A 20269-nucleotide genomic window follows, 5' to 3' on the forward strand; every position below is an offset into this window, starting at 1 on the left:
TGAGCACCCAATTGAGTAACGGAGTCCACTTCATACTTTCCTCCTCTAGTAGCCTTGCGAGGTCTACTATATTGTGAGTTATGGACCGCCATTTTCTCAATTTTGTTCCATGTTTGATTGTCATCAACTTCGGTGAACATTCCATTTGATCCCATGTTGAGAATGTTCCTTGAATCTTCATATAAACCGTTCCAAAATTGTTGTACCAAGAACCATTCGCTAAGTCCATGGTGAGGACATGAGCGACAAATTCCCTTGAACCGCTCCCAAGCTTCATACAAAGATTCTTCATCCCTTTGCTTAAAACCCGTAATTTGAGCTCTTAGCATGTTAGTCTTTTCCGGTGGGTAGAATTTTTTGTAGAAAGCTAGAGCCAACTTCTTCCAAGAATCAATTCCGAGAGTGGCCTTATCAAGGCCCTTCAACCATTGTTTCGCGGTGCCAATTAGAGAAAAAGGAAATAAGACCCATCGAATTTGGTCTTGAGTTACACCGGTTTGAGAAATCGCATCACAATAGTCGCAAAAGGTTTCCATATGAGAATGAGGGTCTTCACTAGGCATCCCCCCAAATTGGCTCCTTTCGACTAATTGGATAAAGGCGGATTTGGCAATAAAATTTCCGGTTAGATGTTGTGGTGTGGGAGTACCATTGTGTAGGTTCTCCTCGGTGGGTACAGAATGTGATGAAAACTTAGGTATTGTAGGTTGATTTTGGGTGGTATTGTGTAATGGGTTCTCCTCTCCTTCTCTTGCAAAAGGGTTGATGAACTCAATAGTTGGTTGAATAACCTCACTAATACCTCTCAAATTCCTCCTAGCAAATCTCCTATTGTTTGTTAAGGTTCTTTCAATTTCACGGTCAAAAGGTAACAAATCACCTTGTGACCTTCTAGACATGCAAAATATCAAACAACTTGAAAACAATTAGAACAAACCTTGAGGAGTTTTACTTCCCCAAGGCAAAGAAAGACACAACTAATAACAATGTAAGAAATCTAATCAAGCTAACACCGTCCCCGGCAACGGCGCCATTTTTGATCGGTCCGTTTCGTGTTCACAATTAAAGGTGTGGTCGTTTGGTTACGTCCGAATCAAAACACAATTTATAGCTTCACAAACAACTCTACAATTAGTAAAGAGGCAAGTAAAGGTCGGATCCCAAGGGACGGGAATTGAGATGAGATTTCTATTGAAACTAGTGGTGTCTTAGGGGTGTCACAATTTGGGTTGATGTAGAAGATCACTAACTAAAATAGCAATGAAAATAAACAAGCAAGATGAAATAAAAGAGTTGTAAACAATTGATTAAAAAGCACTAGGGTGTCATGGAATCATAGGGGAATCATGGGAATTGATCATACAAACATGTTCTCAAATTATAAGCAAGCAATTATTGTTGTGATGGATTGAGTTGGGTTATATCTTACAACCCTAGGAAAGTTTGGGTCCCGGAGCCGAATCGATTAGATTGTACAACACCTACAAGTCGACTTAGTCTTCCCTACTCAACAACATGCATGGTCTAATGAGACTCGAGTTGGGTTATGTCTTACAAGTCTCATTGAAAAGATAGGAGATGGTGGTAAATGCAAGGATTCATAGGCTTAGCATTTCATCAAACATAACATGTGCATGAGTTGAGATCAAAACAAGCAAGCAAATAAATCATGAAAGCATATTAGTTTAAGCATGAATCATTCCCCATGTTGATTTCCCCTAATCACCCATTAACCCTAGCTAAGAGACTACTCACTCATTATCATGTTGATCATGCTAGCAAGGTTGTCAATCATACCAACAAAAGGAAACATGATGAATAAATGAAAGTAATTAACAATAATTAAAGAGGGATTAAGAGAATTATACCTACTAATGATTCCAATAATAAAGCAAAGATAAAAGAAGTACTTGATGCTTGATTAAGAGGTTGTCAATCTCCCAATAATAACCCAAATAATCTTCAATTACCCAAAATAAAGGATGAACAAAAGAGAGATTAAGGAAATAAAACTTGTATTAGAACTTGATTAATTGTTGATTACAATACTAAAGAGAGATTTGATTGATATTAACTACTCTAATTATTGATAAGAAGAACATGCTCCTCTAATTAGACTAATGGGGTATTTATAGTGGAAATTAGGGGGATGCATTAGGGTTAACTAAGGGCTAAACTAGTAATTACACTTTTTAGATTGAGCAGGGAGGAGCCGGTATTTTTCGAAGGAAGGGCTTCTTTCTTTGTAGCTTGAGAAGGCGAAATTACGGCAGAGAGGAATCCGAGCGGATTAGTGTCGGACGGGCGGATTCTCCGCGGTGGAACACGAGCGGCTTTGGAGGAATCCGGGCGGATTGTGGCAGTGCTAACCCGAGCGTCTTGGGATGAAACCGCACGGATTGTGCGGGTGGAGGACGGCCGGATTGTAGTCAATCCGCACGGATTGTTCTTCAGCAAGATTTCTTCTTCTTTTCTTCATAAATTCCTTGGGGATTTCCTTGGGGACTCAAGGATCCTTTCTCAACATTGCTCATCTACTATAATATGTACAAAGGCCTTCTAATCTTGTCTCTCCTTGATGCTTGGTCATTGGATTCGATCAATTTAGTCCCGTTTTGCCATGAAATGCAAGATTCTTACTCCTTTCCTACCAAGGGATCAAAATCTCAAAGAATATGCAAAACAAAGAACTAAAGATAATAAATGACCCAAATATGCACTAAAAAGCATGGGAACAAGGCTAATTCGGGGGCTAAATATGCGCTAATTATGGTCACATCAACAGGAGTCATGTTATTTTCTGAAAGTAACAAACCTGTAACTTATTTAGATGCTTTATCTAGTTTCAACTCCGCAAAAGTCCGAAATGAGCATAAACATGAAAATATTTATTTAGCTTAGTTGGTTGGTGGCAAAGGGTTTTGCACGCAACAACAACGCTTAATTGAATTCGGATATAATTTGATATAGTTGGATTTTAAAATCATCTTGCATGAGTTTTCTAAATCGCAACTATCCTAAGGTAGGATGAAAACTTAAGAAAAAGTTTTAAGTAGAAGTTAAGGAGTTGAATTGTATATGTGATAAACTTTACTCGAATTGTCGAGTAGTTCTGTTTATAAATGGAGTTTAGTGGGAGTAATATGGTGTTACTAGTCTTATGTGTAAAGGACATATTGATCATTTTGAATGATGGAAGACTTAGGAGAAGAATAATACATCTCTAAGGTATCCAGACCTATAAAGATAGTTCTAAGAGGATATTAGCGTTGAATGAAAATTCTGATGTTAATAAGAATCTTGACAAAGTTCAAAAGTATTGAACATGTAGAAATTGAATCCACATGCTTCCGCTGCGGGATTAATTCATTACGTTAAGATGTATCACCATTCTTAAATTTCTTTTACTTGGAGTATGACGAAAAGTTACAAATCGAATCTTTGAGATAAGTCTCTATATAGCCACATAGTTCATTAGTTAGTACTCAGGAAGTACTAAAGATATGAAGCTAAGCATTTAGAATTGAGATGGATTTATGTGCAAGGAGTTACACAAAAACCATATTCTAAACGCATAAGGATGGTTATAGAACCATCTTGGCTATATTAATTAAGGAGGATACCTGCTAGAAACATCCTAGGTAGTTGAACAATAAGATATACACAACGGAAATTGAGTACACTTGCAATAATGACATATGCAAGAAGGAAGGAATGCTATTAGGATCCGGTTTTATGAATTGGAGGACCTATGGTAGTTCGTTCCAATAACCAAAGGTCCTATCCCCACACACTGTGAGGACAGTTGGAGTTATTCCAAGGCTAAGGAGCCTATGTCTAGATTGAATCTAAACACATACTCAAAAAGGTTTTTATAATAAAGATTATACATAACAAAGGGAAATGGTATATAGTAAGGTTAGGAAAGTGCAAAGTGTTGCTAAGGACTTATTAACCAAAGCCTTCTCATAAGCTTAGCATGATTAGTCATGTCATTTCAATTGAATTGAGATGATCAACTATATACAAAATTAAGAATGAATTATAGATTATGTAGTAGTTGATATTGTATCAATTTTACATATGTGATAATGCATTCGTCGTTTGAGTTTTATACAAAACTCTTTTCCTTAATACTTTGTTTTTTTTTTCAAATAGGTTGTCGAGACAACGTTGAACCCTATTAAAGTGAACTGGATTAACATAGTATTGGCTCCTAGTTGCTTATATGAGATGACGTCTCGAAGTGACTAGAGTGTGATGTGATTGATGGAAAATTCAAATGCCATAGAGTCATATGGGATGACTAGTCGGTCACATAGGCAAACTATATGGGACACTCTGTCGGGCAGTGACCGCTTATAGAGTTCTGGTAATTCATATACAGCCTGGTCATGACAAGAACTACCATAGTGTTCTTATGAGTCAATTCTTTTGACTAGAGACTATTCGCCCAAGTTGGCACAAGTTTCTGATTGGCTTTAATTTATGCTCTACGACTTTTGTAACTGAGGTCAAATGAGCATATTTTGGGTCATGATGAACTCTGGCTAATAGAAGGGAGTAGTGCAATAGGAATTGTCCACCCCCTTGTCAGGGATATCTTAAATCTCAGGGCCACTCGATGAGTAGTGAACTGAAAATGCGTAGCCACGCTCGGAAGGTATCTACGGTAGATAATTCCGGTCAGACAGTTACTCTCCAGATCGAGGAAACTACTCAAGATATGATCAAATGCAAGTAAGACCTGCAAGACACCTTACATTGAGTGGGAGATTGTAATAGGATAAGAGAATTGGTGACGCACACTTGTCTCGGACAAGTGGGAGATTGTTGGAGTAAGTGTCCTCAACAATAGTGCGATCACATGATTAAAAATCATAATTAAATCTCATAATAAGAATACACAAGGGATGATTCAATTATATAGTAGACTGATCAACATTAATCGGTAATGATTAGCTAACTAGAGTTTGAGATTATTGTCGTTTGACGGTGGTGATCAGTTGATCCCTTAAGGTCACACCTATAGGACAATTTCCTCAATAGATTAATTAATTAATTATATAATGATACAAGTTAATTAATTCCTTAAAATTGAACAATTTATATTTGTGAGTAAGAAAAAGTATCTTATTGTAGTTTGATTAAATAAGATTCATGTTAGTAATTAAATGTTTTATTACTAAAATTAATTATTGTTTATGAAACAATTGAGATAAGAATGATTGGTTAATTATAATTACAAGATGTTGTGAATTATACTAACATGACCCATTTTATACTTGTAATTATGAATTACTAGTTAAATTATCACATGTAATTTATTTGTTATAAAATAATATTTAAGGGGTTAAATATGCATTAAAATACATATGGGCATGGTGGGTGACACATGACCTACCTTATTACAAATGACAAATTAACAAACATAAAATGGATGTCCATATTATGGGTAAACCTAAAAATGGAGGGTATAAGGAGTTAGTGGATGTTTTATTTTAAATGATAAAATAGACATCATCATTGCCTACTCTAACTAGCCATGCAAACTTACATTTTGGAGAAGAGAAAAGGAAAAGAGGAGGCCATGCATTGGCTTTGAGAAATTTTAAGGAATCTAATAATCACATAAATTTATTACTAGTGTAGTAATACAAATATTATTAGAAATTTTAAGGAATCTAATAATAACATCTAGTTAATATTATTATTAGATTTAAGGGATTGTTTTGAGTGCAATCAAGAGGAGACTTTCTAGTTTGAAAGCTAGGTTTTGGAGGATCATCCCATGTTAGTGAGCTCAAGAACAAGTGAAGGTAGGAGACCTTACTTGTGCCCATAAATCCGGTACATTTACAATGTAAGAAAACTCGATTTTCTTACTTATTTCATTATTTTGTTATGCATGCACTAGATCCACATAAATATAAATTATGGGTAATTTATAAAATTAATTAGATGAGTCTAAAAGGGGTATATGAACCTAACAAATATTTATTAAACTAAACTTAACTTAAGATATTAAAATCATACGACTAATGACAATAGTTCTCGATCGAGTAACATAGAACCTCTCGATCGAGTAACCTTCCAGCAAAATCCCTCGAATGAACAGTTGACGTCGTCGATCGATGTGATACCCCCATACTCCAAGTGCCTTACCAGGACCACTTAAGGTATGAGAACGTCACCATCTCGGTTACCCGAGGCAATGATACTCAAATAGACAATAGCGAAACGTATTTAAATGATAATAAAGTTTAAGTGATACAAGCCAAACTCCAAAAACTGTTAAAAGGAAATACAAGGTTCTCAAAACTATCAACTACTAAACAACTACAAAATGTTCGACATAGCGGAAGACTTCTAAAACTGCTACGTGATGACTCATCCCAGCTATCCCATGCGCATCGTCTCATACCTTTTCAATAACTGCTCACCACCCCCGAATGGATCACCACAGTTTTTAAAACATTGAAACGGGGTCAGTACTGATTACACAAAACAAAATCCATAAAGGAACAATATCACAAACAGCTCAAACAAATCTCCAATCTCCACACAACTGACTACACACTAAAGTGTGTAGCCCTACCAGAGTACCCATCGCAACAAGTACTCCACACCGCCAGTGGGGGACCGCAGCCGTACCCACCAAATCCCAGCTCATCACCACTGAGCGATAAACCCAAGTTTCCTTAATGTGCACATCCCCTCCTGTAGCGGGTTCCGTAGAGGGCGAACCAAGGGCGTGAAGCCACTCCCGCAAGTGACCCCACTCAGCCAGGGATGCGCCCCGAAGATCACAGACAATTACACAACAATAATTATACAACACTACCAACAATCACCAAATCAGAATCCAATGCCAATACGATATACAACAACAACAGTAATCACCAACCACACTTATGTAATTAATACTGAGTAGGGAAAACCCTACCTGGAAAGCAATCACCAAGATCGTCACAATCAGCTAATCACAATCGTTCTTCAACGAAATCATATCCTATAAACACACAATTATACAATCACAATCTAACATCAACCATACTCCCCAAAACCCCCAAATTACCCAATTAGGGTTTCAACCAACTTTAAAAAAACATTATAAAAATTATATAAAAAGCTTACCCTCGACACAAGGATCACAACGGCGTAAAGAACAAGATGATCCGACACTCCTAGCCTTGGGGATTTGTTAACAATGCGAGGAACACACTTACGTAACTTCTTTTCTTCTCAAAAAGGTTTTTTAGAATGATAAAAGAGATTAAGAAAGATGACGGAGGCTTTATATACTAATCCCGCATTATTAACAAAACCCGTCAAAAACACCCGTAAAACACACTTACTCGATCGAGTGCCACACGTACTCGACCGAGTACCCATCAGGCAGACTACTGTTTTGCGTAAAAACATACTTACTCGACAGAGTAAGCCCCACTCGATAGAGTACCCACAGACATAGAAAACCGTAGTATTACAATCGAGGACCTTCAAAACAACAACTTTCGATCGAGTACAGCAGGGACTCACATTGTTGACCACCATATTCACTCGATCGAACAGAAAAGGCTTCGATCGAGTACTTGGCCACTAAACCAGCTTGCTTTCTTCGTTGGTTAGCTTCCGAGACCACTTCACGCTTCCCGAGGCATTGTAATTCCGCTCCAAATCTTCCATCTCCATAAATGCATGCTAAGGGGACTGAAAAAAGGCACGATTCTCCTACTTTCGGGTCCATTCCTACAATTAAGTCAAACCAAACCAAAGTAGCCTATTCGGGGCATTTCGCAATACAAAACTACGAGAATTACATGGAAATGCGTGCATAAGAGGCCAAAAAGGACTATATGAAATGCACATATCAAATCTCTCCAAACTGAACCTTTACTCGTCCTCGAGTAAACTAAATGCAAACTAATGGGACGGAAAAGAAAACTTAGAGCTAGCTATAAGTTGTCCACTTAAACCAGTTTAATGCAAACAAAGCTGACACTTATAGCCACAACAGTCAAGTGCAAACGAATTGTATGGTGTTTATAAATAAGCTGACCTGTCGACCTTACAAGACCTTTAAAAATGGACTCTCACGGGTCACTCTTCACTCATGAAGCAAAGGGTAAGCATATGAGTGTAAGATAAGAAGAAAAATAGTCGCTCACCTAAACTACGACCCACATAAACATGCATGCGGCTAAAATGATAGACAATTCTAATCACCATACATACATTCCAACCAATCAATGTCTGTCACTGCTGAGGGCTTACAAAAATATGGTTTAGTGAGGCAATGGGTAAGAAAAGACAAAACATTTATGGGATTATGAGGTAATAGTCAAGCTAGCTACCTAACGAAACCATACGAACCAAATCTGATTCTTAATCCAATAGAAATAAGCACAAGTGCCCCTTACTTTGGCACACAAACTCACTTAACCAAAACATACTCCTCATAAGATATAAATAAAGCATAAGAGTAAAACCGTCTCATTAATACAAACTTTTTTTTCAATCTCAGGGTTTCTTTTCTTTTCTTTTTTTCTTTCTTTTTTTTTCTTTTCCTTCACGTTTTTTTTTTCTCTTTTGTTTTTTTCATTTTCAATTTCATTTTTTTTAACACATCCTCCTTCTTCCTTTCATAAATTACCAACTCCAAAACAATACAAAACGAGCCAAACTCGGATCAATAGACAAAATACTGCATAAACACACTAAACTAGCTTGACATGCAGGCTAAATTTGGATGTAGTTAAGGATCAAAAGGCAAATTTGGCTAATGTGGAGTTAAATGGGTACAAATGAAATAAGAGGAAAATATAAGCGCCTCCTTGCGTGTGACACCAACCACTAACACGAATGTATGTAGGCAAAAAGCAATTGAATTTCATAAACGTGCAAATTAGTGAACATGTTATGCAACGAGTATACTACTCTCAATTCCTACATGAACTGGTCATAAATGACACCAGTTATAAGGCTCTAAAAACTTAGAAATTATAAGTAGTTTGCCAAATTTATCAGGTCAAGTCTATTTGTTCAGTTGTATTTTAACATTAACTCGTAGATTATGCAAATGACAAAGCTAATAAGATGACAATTTGTTGCAAGGCTAAAGTAAAAAGGACAAATTATAGTGCAATATCATCATTGAAATTTACAGTTCCGACTCAACCTATATGTAAAAGAAAAGGTGAAATTTTTGAATTTAATAAAAAAATTCAATTTTTATGAGATTTTTATAATATTTGAAATTTAAATAAACAATGCATGCAAAATTTAAACGTGCAAACTGAAATGCAATAAAAACAGTATGCAGACACAGATATGGATGCATATCACCTCCCTAAACCAAACCGTACAATGTCCTCATTGTACTCAAAAATAGGGAAAGGAAATGCAAACTGAAGAGAAAAGAAGAGGGTAGATTCGGAAAACTTACCAGAATACGCGAATTAACGACCTCCCCAAACCAGCCAGCAACAAGGGAGGTCGTAAACAGCCCCGTAATAACCTCGCGGGACTCGAGTCAAAGCAGTAGTACTCGATCGAAATAGGAGTCATTCGATCGAGTAGTTTGGGCTTACAAAAGTGCTCGATCGAGGAATGGGGGCTCTCGATCGAGATGTCGTCTTTTAGTGGTGCTCGATCGAGGAAGCAAAGGTACTCGATCGAGTGAATAGGCTAGCAAAAGTGCTCGATCGAGTACAAAAAATACTCGATCGAGGGCTCCACGTGAGGTACCTGCAAGCACGATACAAACGACCTACGGAACCAACAAAACAAGTCCAAATGTTCCAGTTTATCGTTTGTAAAACTCACTTCTAAAGTCTAAAAACACACACTACTGACTAAAATGTCTCAAAAATCCGATTACAAGGAATATTAAAAATCCGGGTTGCCTCCCGGTCAGCGCTGGTTTCACATAGGTCCCGCACGACCTCTTTTTGTCTTCATTTCAATTGCTCCAGTTGGTCACGATCAAAGCAACTCAATGCTCTTAGCAAACGATCATATATCTGCGCATGTGCTACACAAAAGCATAAGTAGCACCTAAATATAAAAGGAGCATAGAGAAGCAGTATGAAATGCCGTTGCAACTTCATCAACTTTCTTTGACAGCTCCCGTAAGAATCCACCGAATGATTCCACCCTTCAGCCGAGGGTGGAACATCAAAGCTCAAATCATAAGAAAGTGGAAAATTAGGGAGCACATAAGCATTTAACATAGAAAGCACGTGAGTAGAAATAACCTGCTTAGACGGGTATTTTATGTGAGGTGGAGGAGTCCAGTGTGCGATAGGAGAAGATGGGTAGTCATCCCAAATACAAGGGGTGGTAAAATCAATTGTGTCAATGGGGTCGCCCATAACATGATCATCTACTATATCGTCATATGAGTTCCATTTAAACTCAAGACCTTCCAATTGCACATCCTCACTCTTCCTATCCCAAGACTCATCACAAAAGGGGTTCTCTAAGGGGTCTGTCAAGTCTTCCTTATGTGACTCATTGTCTGTAAAATTGTCATAGAGGGGTTCTAGATCATCGTCAAAGAAGGGGTTATCAACTGAGCATACGGTCTCCTCCTCTATGGTTCTGTCAATATCATTTTCATTCTTTGAAACGGTTTCTATGGTCTTACCAACGCCCTCATCCATGTCTAACTGAAGTGAGAAAGTGGGTTTAATGCTCTCAATGTCAAACCAATCAAAGAATTCAAAAACCTCATTGACAGGTTTCCCGCTAAAGTCTCCTTTACCTGTTGAGTTGAGGTACGCTCGCGTAGGGCCATTTATACCCTGGATAATAGACAAACAAATCTGGAGAGCAGACAAATTTCCACGATTTATTGTACTGAGCCATTCCTCGAACATGTCTATATATGCACCAAAAGACTCATTCTCATCCTGCGGGAACCTAATGGTAAGTAACATGAGTACGGTCTCAAGGAACCGAAGTTCCCTGAGACAAAAGACAAACCAAATTAAAGCAAATAAAATATCACCGTCTCCCGGCAACGGCGCCAAAATTTAACACGGCTGTCGCAACCCTATCAAAAATAAACCAACCGGCTCAACTAATAAATATAGTAGAGGTAAGTCGGGTATCGTACTCCACAAGGAGGCTATTATTTCTACTTGCTATCTAAGTCCGTCACGGTAACAATCAAAAGGTGCGTTGATTTGTTTTCTAACTGCTAAATGGGATTAAGACAGAGAGAATAAGAGCAATAAAAACAATAAAGAGAAATAGGTTGTAATCAAATAAAGAGAGAAATGATCGGAAGTCAGTTCACCATGGTAATTAGTCAATTCTCTCATAACGAGATCAGTCGGTCTTATGTGAGAAGGGTAAAGGAAAGGTTCTCTCAGTCCGCTATTCGCCCTAGAATACTACTAACTTAACTTTCATCCTCATTAGTATAGTCTACTGTTCATAACAGGTCTGTTCATTCCAATCTCTCAATCTAGGTCTGAATTTAACCGGATTAACTAGTTTAGAAACGTGCACTAAACTAAACGATTACAATTAAATTGCTATAAAACAGTTCTCACATGTAAACCTCCTAATCTATTTACAACATCATTAATTCACTACCATGGCTCCCCTAATCCTAACATAAAAGGAATTAGCTACTCATGTTTATGATGAAACAAACAATAATAATGGATCAAATAGTAAGAGACATGATATAACGATGATGAAGATGAAATAACATAAACTTAACAATAACAACAATTAAAACAGTAAATAAGAACAGGGATTAAAGGTGCAAAAGAAGATTAAACTGAATTAAGAGTAAAGAGGATTACAAAGTTTGAGATCCGGCAAGCAAAGAGCAAAAGCAACGTAGCAAGAGGAAGAGAAAATAGTCTACTAAGTAATTAGGAGCAAAGTATCAGATTAAGAAGTGTTTTTGAGAGTAAAAGATATCCCCAAAACCTAATTACGTCTTCTCTTTATATAGAGAAGATATTTATTAAACTAAACTTAACTTAAGATATTAAAATCATACGACTAATGACAAGAGTTCTCGATCGAGTAACATAGAACCTCTCGATCGAGTAACTTTCCAACAAAATCCCTCGATCGAACAGTTGACGTCTTCGATCGAGGACCTTCAAAACAACAGCTTTCGATCGAGTACAGCAGGGACTCGATCGAGCATTGTTGACCACCATATTCACTCGATCGAAGAGAAAACACTTCGATCGAGAACTTGGCCACTGAACCATCTTGCTTTCTTCGTTGGTTAGCTTCCGAGACCACTTCTGTAACACCCCCATTTATTTAAGGGCCTGGACTAGGACTCCTCAGATAAAGAAGGGTGTTACCATCTCGGAAACCCGAGGCAGTAGATAACAAAGGGAAAGATAAACAATACTTTAAATTAAAAGTTTATAAATGTTTACAACTGAAATGGAACATGTCTTAAAACTGGAAATAAAGTCTGATAGCTAAACAGAATTAAAAGTGGGCTAGCTCTAAGTCGGGTGATCCATGCTCTCTCCCCGCATTCCAAATGTCTCAACAACTCATCAATCTGCTCCCCAAGAAATGGATCATCACAGGCGTACATGAATACACATGGTCAACCGCGAGGTTGAGTAGGTAATACGATATAAATAAAGAATGCAATGCTATAATCCTCCATTCTCAACTCCATCACACACATCCCCGGAACGCCCATGACCATACCGATCCCCGGAGACTATATCAATCGACCGTCGTCGATATACCAGCTAAATGGCGAGGACACCGGGGGCAAGTCTGCAGAACCCGCACAGGCCTTAATCGCAATAATCTCATCTCCTCCAACTCCAACTCCGATGCAAATGCAATGTATGAGACGTATGAAACAATAATGCTCAACAAGATAAATAAGATAATCAGATATGTCATATAATCACCGAACATGCCAACTCTTTATAATCGTAAGAACTCAATCAGTGTATTCCCTACCTCGATCTTTGCAGTCAAATAGTCGGGTGCTCAGTAATATTCCACAACAAATTCGCCATCTGAAAGATAAATAAATGATAAACAATTATTTAAACTATTCCCGTTCCCAAAATAGAAAGTTACTAAAAAATAGAAACTTCTTAAAATGGAAAGTTTCCTTAAATGGAAACTTTCCCGATCTAGCAGCTTTTCCATTTTAACAAACCCAACTCAAAACCCGTCTCTAAATATTTTAAATAACTCGGGAATTAAATTAACTAACTAAGAATACGACAAATTAACGAATTATAACGATTAAATCTACGACAAAACCGTTTCAAAACTAAAACAACCCGTCATCACCACCGTCCCTTCACACGCACTCCCACGCGCCGCCTCTAGCCCGTGTCAGCCACCAGCCCAAACCCCCAGTTTGACCCAGCCACCAACGACCGCCCCCAACAGGGTCGAATGTTGCCGGCGAGTCAAACCAGGGCCGTCGTTTGGCCCGGTTCACCACCGTGCCTCACCAACCGCCCCCTGTTCTCGACTTACAACCACCGCAGCCATCACCTATCCCCTGTCAAACCACCACAGCCCGCCGCCGTCGACAACGCACCCGCACGCCGTGGCACCGCTTTCGACCTCCCCCGAGTCCACGGTGGCGCCACCCCAATCCTAACCGTCTAAACCCGCTTGAAAACCCGTATTTTAACCTGTTGCTACCCTATGTCGATGCCGCCTCTCCCTGCCACTACGACCGCCTAAAACCTCCCTAACAACCACCACAACACCCCACACGTACCACATAACTCAGATACCCCGTCAACAACCACCAGTACCGCCTCCCTAAGACACGCCACAACAATCAAAACCCGACAGAAAAAGCGAAAACAGAAGGGAAGGGTTGCACTCATACCTTTTCTGCCACCACAACAGCCACCAGGGTCGCCTACGGACGTCGACAACTACCCTAAAGCCTTCCTTGCTGTGCCGTCAACACCCACACTCACTCTCTCTCTCTCGATTTGCGTGAAGGTTGAGATTGATGCCGATGAAATGAGGGAGGCGGGTGAAGGAGTAGGGTTTTGTAGTGCTAAGGTAAAATTAGGTTAAAAACATGATGTTGGGTGTTTGGTTAATTGGGTTAAACATGTTATTGGTTAAACTCAAATGGGTCGAGGGTAAATGGGTTAGCTCACATCTCGAATTCCATATAAACCCGTCTCAATTAACTTACGAAATAACTCAATCTTACGATACAACGCGAGTCAAGTAAAATAACTTAACGTAATTATCGACTAAACAATTAACCCGGCTTAAATAGTAATATAAAATACGGAGTATTACAGTCTTCCCCCCTTAAAATGAACTTCGTCCCGAAGTTCGCTCATCTAGCAAACCCCCACGCATCGATGTGGGTACCAAAACAGATTTTCTAGTATAAAGAACTCATGGACTTAGGCCCATAAAACAAAATGTTACATTCTACCCTCCTAAAAAGAAAGTTATGTCCCGGAACTTACCTCATGCAAACAGATGTGGATAGCTTTCCCTCATGGAAGCCTCAGTCTCCCATGTAGCTTCCTCAACATTGTGGTTAGTCCACAAGACTTTCACCAAAGCTGTCTCTCCATTCCTGGTCTTCCTCACTTTCCTGTCCAAAATCTCCTTAGGTGTCTCCAGATAGGACAACTGCTCATCCACCTCGATCACCTCAGGACTCAACACATGTGATGGATCGCTCAAGTACCTCCGCAACTGGGAAACATGAAAGATATTGTGAACTCTGGCTAACGCTGGTGGCAAAGCTAAACGGTATGCCACCTCTCCAACTCTGTCCAAAATCTCATAAGGTCCGATGAATTTCTGACTCAGCTTTCCTCGCTTCCCGAACCTCATAACTCCCTTCATCGGCGACACTTTGAGTAGTACCTTCTCTCCCACCTCGAAAGAAATGTCACTTCTCCTAGTGTCGCATAGCTCTTACATCCGTCCCGGGAAGCTCTCATCTTTTGCCTAATAATCTGCACTGTTCAACCATCTCCCGAATCATCTCTCGGCCCCAAAACGACAAACACGATCGATCATCCCAACACACAGACTCCCCGCATTTCCTACCATAAAGTGCCTCGAATGGTGCCATCCCAATGCTAGCGTGATAACTGTTGTTGTAAGAAAACTCAATCAACCCCAGTCTGTCCTCCCAAGATCCGCCAAACTCTAGAACACAAGCTCTCAACATATCCTCGAGGGTCTAAATAGTCCTCTCTGTCTGACCGTCAGTAGCAGGATGAAAAGCGGTGCTCATCTTCAGTTTAGTACCCATCAATGACTGCAATTCCTGCCAGAACTTGGATAGAAACCTGGAATCTCTGTCGGAGACGATATCTTTAGGCACACCATGCAACTTTACCACGTACTGAACATAAGCCTTAGCTAACTCAGCCTTACTCCAAGTATCTTTCATGGGAATAAAGTGAGCTGACTTGGTCAACCTGTCGACGATCACCCAAATCATGTTGTTACCTCTTTGAGTCCGAGGCAACCCGACGATGAAGTCCATGGATATACTCTCCCACTTCCACTCTGGCACATCTAGCGGCTGAACTTTCCCCTGCAGTCTCTTGTGTTCACCCTTCACCCTCTGGCATGTCAAACATCGAGACACGAGCTCATCGACTTCCTTCTTCATATTAGGCCACCAGAACGTCTTCTTGAGATCCTTGTATAACTTATCCCCTCCAGGATGTACAGAATAAGGAGTAGCATGTGCCTCAGTAAGAATTTTCTTCTTCAGTTCCTCATTAGCTGGCACACACCACCTCTGTCCAAACCTCAAGCTCCCATCTGAATGAATACTGAATTTAGAGTAAGGTTACGCACTGCTGCTCTACCGCATTGCGCCATTTCTGAATTATAGCATCCTCTTTCTGTAGCTCTCGAATCTCCTCGTACAACTCCGGCTCAACTGTCATATCTCCAATGGTCTCACCTCGTCGGATCATGTAAATCCCCATCTTCCTTAGCTCACCAAGCATCCTCACCCTGGATCTGGCACTGATTAGGGCATGGATAGACTTTCGACTCAAAGCATCGGTTACGACATTCGCTTTCCCTTCATGATAGAGTAAGTCCATGTCATAGTCGCCAATCAACTCGATCCATCTCCTCTGTCTCATGTTCGGCTCATCCTTCGAGTATAGATATACTTCGGGCTCTTGTGATCGAAAAATACCTTGAAAGTCGCTCCATAGAGATAATGTCGCCACAACTTAAGAGCAAACACCACGGCTCCCAACTCTAGATCATGGGTAGGGTAATTCTCCTCATAGGTCTTCAACTGTCGAGAAGCGTACGCGATTACCTTCCCGTTCTGCATCAACACACACCCTAACCCTTTCTTGGAAGCATCAGTATACACTTCGAAGTTATCATTCCCATCTGGCAAAGCAAGGATAGGAGCTGTGGTTAGGCGCTCTTTAAGTGTCAAGAAAGCCTTCTCACAACTCTCATCCCAAACAAACCTGTTCTCTTTCCTCATTAGGGATGTCAATGGTTTTGCTATCTTCGAAAAGTCTTTGACAAACCTCCTGTAGTATCCAGCTAGTCCCAAGAAGCTTCGAATTTCGCCCACATTCTTTGGACTCTGCCATCTAGTCACCGCCTCGATCTTGCTAGGATCCACTGACACCCCCTCTTTGGAAATCACATGCCCCAGAAAGGCAACTTTCTTCAACCAGAACTCGCACTTACTCAATTTGGCATACAACTGATTCTCTGCCAAAGTTCTCAACACTATCCTCAGATGCTCCTCGTGCTCTTCCTCATTATTGGAGTAAGCCAATATATCATCGATGAATACAACCACGAACTTGTCCAGATAAGGACTGAACACCCGATTCATTAGGTCCATAAACACAGCTGGCGCATTGGTCAATCCGAAGGGCATGACCACGAACTCATAGTGTCCATATCTAGTTCTGAATGCAGTCTTAGGAATATCCTCGTTCTTTATCCTCAGTTGATGATAACCCGACCTCAGATCAATCTTCGAGAACACTCCAGCCCCACTCAATTGGTCAAACAAATCATCGATCCTTGGCAAAGGATAACGGTTCTTGATAGTCACATTATTCAACTCTCGGTAATCCACACACAGCCTCAAACTTCCATCCTTTTTCTTGACAAATAGGACAGGTGCTCCCCAAGGTGAAACACTGGGTCGAATATAACCCTTCTCAGCCAATTCATCCAATTGCTTCTTCAATTCTTCCATCTCTTTCGGTCCCATACGGTATGGTGGTTTAGAAATAGGTCCAGCTCCCGGCTTTAGATCAATGGAAAAGTCAACGTCGCGCTTAGGTGGTAGCCCAGAAATCTCTTCCAGAAATACCCCCTCAAAGTCTCTCACCACAGGTATGTCAGAAATCCTAGGGGTCTCAGACTCTCTATCCCACATCTGACACAAGATCAACTGGTCTCCCTTCCTCAGACTCGATTTGAGGATGTTTACTGAAATAAATTTGACTTTGGGTTTGACCTTGTATCCCTTGTAGGTTACTCTGACTCCCTTAGGTCCTCTCAATGATATTTTCTTTTGGTAACAGTCAATGAAACCTTTGTACTTCCCCAACCAATCCATCCCTAGAATCACCTCGAAACCACCCAATGGAAACTCCATAAGGTCACAGTGAAAGACAACCTCTCCAATCTGAATAGGTACACTAGTATATATTCTATCACAAGACACAGACTCTCCCGAGGGTACTATAACAGAATCGACCACTCTATCATATGCAGTAAGGTTCAAGGCTCTAACATGCTCCCTAGATATGAATGAATGTGTAGCACCAGAATCGAATAACACGAAGGTGGGTTTAGAGTTGACAAGAAAAGTACCGATCCACTACGTGAGCATCCTCCTTAGCTGCTTCCTTTCCCATGGCAAAGAGCTTGCCACTGGACTTAGCTCCAGACTGACTCGATGAAGCCGTACCAGGTTGCTTGTTCCCCTCATTCTGGTTCCTCTGAAAATTGCCACCCCCACTACGCTGGTTCAGTTGGCTACGGTTCTGATAGTTGTTGTAGCTTCCTTGATAACTGTTACTTGCCCCAGATCGGGCACCTCCTCCATAGCCAGTGTTAGGAGTACGGTAGTTGTTGTACCCTGATCCTGCTGTTCGAGATCCACTGAACCCAGATGTAGGTGTCCGGAAACCCCCAGATTGGTTTCCTCCAGAACTTCGGCACTCCCATCTCTTGTGCCCCAACTTCCCACAGCCAAAACAAGTGACCCTGGGCGCATTACCTCCAATACTAGCACCTCTGTAACTGCCTCCGCTTTGATTCCTCATCCCCCCAGGAGCACTATTGGTGGAGTATCCACCGAACTTGCCTGAATTCAGCTTCTTGGCCCCAGTATTATCACTGACAGTTTCCGGCTTCCTCTTCTCAGCTTTTCCTTTCTTATCCTCCGAGCAGCCTCTCAGCAGCACCAGCCCTCAGGTAGATGTCCTGAACGGTGGTAGGTGGAGCTACCGTGAGCCTCTTCTTGATATCCACTGTTAGTCCCCTCTCAAACCTCATAGCCAGCATGGTCTCGTTCTTAGCAAATTCATCGATATATGAAGCCAACAGTCGGAACTTCCTATGGTATGTGTCCACCGTCATGTCCTCTGTCATCTTAAACGTATCGAACTCCTCCCTTAGCTTAGCTTTCCTGAACTCTGGCATGAACTGGTCCGTCAGTATCGCTTGAAATTCCAACCAAGACACGTATCCTTCCTCAATATCCCTAGCAATATGTCGGATCTCCGCCTTGTTCCTAGTCCACCATTCCCAGTGTGTGGCCCTGAGGTAGTGGGCAGCCTGGTCTACTTGCAGCTCTTCAGGACAAGCTATCAGCTCGAATAGGTTGGTGAACTCCCGACACCAATCTCCCAGCAAGTGAGGTTCCCCCTCTCCAGTGAAAATGGTAGGGTTATGCCTCGCCACTATTGTACTCATCTTAGCAGGGTCAATTCTTTTGGCCTTTAGGGCCTCATTCTCAGCCAGTAGCTGATCTAACTCTGCATGGGTGATGTTTACAGCCGTGTTTCTTCGTGGAGGCATGACTATAAGAAAATTTTAGGAATTAGCTGCAACACAAAATCACCTTGGCAACTCTAGCCAATTCTATCACTTCTTACCCTACTTGTCTACCTAGCCTGGTTTAGGGATCATATATCCGCATATCACTAGACATAGTCTTCTAACACAAACTTTATAGAGATATAAGTATGAATCAACTTTAAAACACACGAAGTATTATGCCACAACCTCCCATCAACTCTTTTATGCAACAATTAATATATCAATCAGTTAACACTTAGGCAACGATATATGAATTCATACTCAACATCATGCAACTTTCCTACCCTTTCTCTCATTTACACTCAGGGTTCCCGGGTCAAACTAAGAGGGCTAATGGTTCGGTGTGAGGGGGCCCCTAACTCATCCCTTACCTTTAGTGTGCTCCTAACAGTTCTATCCCGGGGTTCATTTTATTTAGACTCTTCCTATGTTCATTGGATTCATTGGTTTAGGCCTGAGGATCGTTCGCTCTGATACCACTTTGTAACACCCCCATTTATTTAAGGGCCTGGACTAGGACTCCTCAGATAAAGAAGGGTGTTACCATCTCGGAAACCCAAGGCAGTAGATAACAAAGGGAAAGATAAACAGTACTTTAAATTAAAAGTTTATAAATGTTTACAACTGAAATGGAACATGTCTCAAAACTGGAAATAAAGTCTGATAGCTAAACGGAATTAAAAGTGGGCTAGCTCTAAGTCAGGTGATCCATGCTCTCTCCCCTGCCAGCTCCAAATGTCTCAACAACTGACAATCTGCTCCCAAGAAATGGATCATCACAGGCGTACATGAATACACGGGGTCAACCGCGAGGTTGAGTAGGTAATACGATATAAATAAAGAATGCAATGCTATACTCCTCCATTCTCAACTCCATCACACACATCCCCGGAACGCCCAGCCATACCGATCCCCGGCAGACTATATCAATCGACCGTCGTCGATATACCAACTCGTAGGCCGAGGACACCAGGGGCAAGTCCTGCAGAACCCGCCTGGGCCTTAATCGCAATAATCTCATCTCCTCCAACTCCAACTCCGATGCAAATGCAATGTATGAGACGTATGAAACAATAATGCTCAACAAGATAAATAAGATAATCAGATATGTCATATAATCACCGAACATGCCAACTCTTTATAATCGTAAGAACTCAATCAGTGTATTCCCCTACCTCGATCT

General features: G+C 40.6%; 1 non-coding gene across 1 annotated transcript; it reads left to right on the forward strand.

Moving 5' to 3' along the window:
• Window positions 1–222: 222 nt before the first annotated feature.
• On the forward strand, window positions 223–329 carry LOC141593479 (small nucleolar RNA R71). The gene has a single exon (XR_012521559.1). It is a non-coding gene; the product is annotated as a small nucleolar RNA R71 (small nucleolar RNA).
• Window positions 330–20269: the final 19940 nt, after the last annotated feature.

The sequence above is a fragment of the Silene latifolia genome, chromosome 7 (genome assembly GCF_048544455.1).
Source record: "Silene latifolia isolate original U9 population chromosome 7, ASM4854445v1, whole genome shotgun sequence".
Taxonomy (NCBI): Eukaryota; Viridiplantae; Streptophyta; class Magnoliopsida; order Caryophyllales; family Caryophyllaceae; genus Silene; species Silene latifolia.